Source organism: Centruroides vittatus, unplaced genomic scaffold (genome assembly GCF_030686945.1).
Source record: "Centruroides vittatus isolate TY-2023 unplaced genomic scaffold, ASM3068694v2 contig_3050, whole genome shotgun sequence".
NCBI classification, from domain to species: Eukaryota; Metazoa; Arthropoda; class Arachnida; order Scorpiones; family Buthidae; genus Centruroides; species Centruroides vittatus.
The window spans coordinates 85,989-89,394 of NW_027121958.1; the positions used below are offsets into that span (position 1 = coordinate 85,989).

At 22.1% G+C, this 3,406-nt stretch overlaps 1 protein-coding gene across 3 annotated transcripts in view; it reads right to left on the reverse strand.

Moving 5' to 3' along the window:
* Positions 1-3,406, reverse strand: part of LOC136972856 (F-box only protein 11-like) — a 67,019-nt gene that overhangs the window by 63,387 nt on the left and 226 nt on the right. The gene's annotated exons all lie outside the window — the stretch shown is intronic.

Consider the following 3,406-nt stretch of genomic DNA (forward strand, 5'->3'; position numbering starts at 1 on the left):
GCAGCTATTTAATTTTATCATCATTTGTTATAGTTATTTTGTGAAGCTTGGTTGTTAACTGAATTAATCTCCTTCTTATAATTCATAATTACAAAATGAAAATTTTTATAAACACTAGTATAAACAATGAATGAGTACAGTTAATCAATAAGATAAAAAAAAAATTCAAATTTTTTTCATAGTATTGAAATAAATGCTCTTGTATCAGATATACAGATAAATTTACAAGGCTGGTAACTCCAGCAAACATTTACAATGGCCCAGAATCTATTAAAATTCTTTTTGAAAGGCATTCAAAAACTTTTCATATAATTTTAAATTTAAAATAGTTTGCATATTTCTTTAAAAAATCTTTCAAATCCTCAGCATAAAAAAAATATTAGAAACCAGGAGAAAAGATGTTTCAAATGCATCATCTTAATATAAGTTTGACTGCTAAAATGCAATGATAAATAAGAATATAAAATCCATTCATATATCATGAAAATCATTTGACTAAAAGAACACTAGTGGTAAGAGCAATAATGATTAAATTTAAGAACAGTTAGAACAATTAAAGAATGTGTGTGAATTCTTTTTAATGTTTTATGCTGAATACATTATTATTATTATTATCATAAAATATACTGTATTTTACAGACTATAAGACGCAACTTAATTTTGGAGGCAATTTTTCAAAGAAAAAAAGTGCATAAAATACGGTAAACAATTTTTTCAAAAGTTTATAACTAAAATTCACAGGTTTTTGTCAATATTTTACAATTATGTTTGACACATTAACAAACTAATGCTGCTGCAATAATAAAATTTTTAAAATTCTTGACTTCTTTCAGATATATTAAATATCTGAGTTGTTTTTTTTTTTTTTTATAGTTTTCCTCCTAACAATCCAGAGGTTAACAGGATTTGAAAATATTCTATTTCATTAAACTATTCTCAATAAAAACGTATTTCAGATATATTTTTAATAATCAATTGCAATTTATAATTTATTAAGGAAAAAAATATATACAAAAGTGATATTCAAGCACATTTAAGATGATGTTGGTACTTCTTTCTGACATCGAAACAATAAAAAAATAAGTGAAAACGTCTACTACTTTGCTTTATTTTGTTCTTTTAGAAGCGAATGAAATTCCTGCAGATGGACAAATATTTCCAAAAATGTTACATATAAAATTATCCTGTCTTTTGCCTCAATAAAGAAGTTTTTGGAGAAATTATTGATTTATTTTAAGCTTTAAAAATTGATTACATGTTACATTTTATACATTTATTACAATTTAATATTCAGTATAAAATATTTGAATTTTTTTTCCTTAATTTATTTTACTAAAACTATTGGCATTTTAGATAAAAATTTTTCCTGTTTTCTGTTTACAATACACTAAAGATTGTAAATAGTAGAAAGCAGTTATCTGTTGGTGTTAGAATATTACATTGGTGTTTGCATTAACATCAAAAGATAAAAAAAATTATTTATAGTTTAATATGTAGCAAAGAACAACTTTCTCATTTAACTTTAATTTTTTAAAATAAAAATATATATATATATATATATATATATATATATATATTTATTTTCATCAAAACATATGTGATTTATTTTATTAGAGTAATTTTCCAGTAAATTTTTGAAATAATAATAAATTCAAAAATTCACTGGAAAATTTTTTCTAACAGATAAAATTAAGACCAAACGACAACATCTATTTCAGATCTTTCATATTTATAAACACAGAACTGAATTACACTACACATACACTATACATGTAATGTGTTTTAAGCATGTATAATGTGCATGTATAATATGGGTATATATATATGATTCTATTAATCACATGAAATTTCTTGCTGTTTTCTCTTTATCTAAAATGCCAATAGTTTATATATATACAGTAAAACTAAAAATGAAAAATTAGTAAGATCAATCATAGAGATTTAGTCAATTTAAATTTTTGAGCTGTATAAACGAAAATATTTCATTAATGAAAAATAAAAACTATACGACACACAATTGTCAACTAGTATATTACATTTTGTTAAAATGTTAAACAAATACGGATTAGATATATATATATATATATATATATATATATATATATAATTTTTCAAAAATTTTTGATGTAATCTATTTTTATTGTTTTATTGATTCTGATCAAAATTATTTTCTCAATAAGTTACAGATGATATAAAAGATGTCCTTATAAGTCATATTGTATATCAAATAAATATTATATTGTTAAAAAAATATGTATAAATGTTCCAAAAATGTTTGAAACTTCTTAAAGAAATTTTTTGTTATATCAAATATAGTTATTATAAATACAGTTATATATATGTATATATTTGTTATTATAATATTAATATTTCATTTACGAAAACATTTATTAATTTTCACTTGAATTTGGATAAATTAATTTTTAAACATAGAAAAAGGCATTCACACTAAAAATACAGACTACAGATCAATTACGAAAATAGTTTGGAAATAAAAAAAAAGTTAAAAATATAAAACAAACATTACGAACAATTTTAAAACAATCTTTAAATTAGACAATTCTTATTAAATAATACATATTATGCTAAGCAACATTAATGTAAGTTTATTAAATGAAATTCTCCAATTATAAATAAAAATATAGAAGAATGCCTTATGATTTTCTATAAAATTTAAATTTTAAATCCAAATTTCAATCTTATTCTTATAATACTTAAGTAATTATTAAACAGTTTTAATTTCTTTTTTTATTAACTAAAACAATCATTATTGATTACCAACATATTAATGGAGTCAAGACTGACAAAACACTATCAAAGTCACAATATGTGTCAGAAAAACACAACAAATCACAATAGTATGATTTGGAAAATATTTCAACTAGAAAATCTACGAAAAAAAGACTTAACAGTTATTAAACACGCCGAATAAACACCAAAACGCGTATTATTACACTCGATCTGGGATACACACACGAGCATACGATCAGAATCTAGTTTAATGTCTCAGATCATAACATATGACTTGCAGACATTTTCACAACTTAAACAGACATGTATAATACATCATAAACCATTTCTTAATATTGATATATAATATAATTCAGCATTATTAACTAACTAATGATAATTTCCAGTATATACAGTAATTTTAGCAGTATTTAAGGGCAGAATGCACTTGAATTAAAAAAACTTCCTTAGCATGAAAGCTTGTATGTCACCTTTATAATTTACACTGTCAGGATATGTTGCAATGAATATATATTGGAGTAATATATATATATTTCTCCTGTTTTATTATGATATGTAAATAAGCATTCGGATATATTCTCTGGATAATAATGTTCTGACTAAACTCACGATTCGAGATCAGATAAGAAGTCAACCATTAAAAAAAAAAAAATAC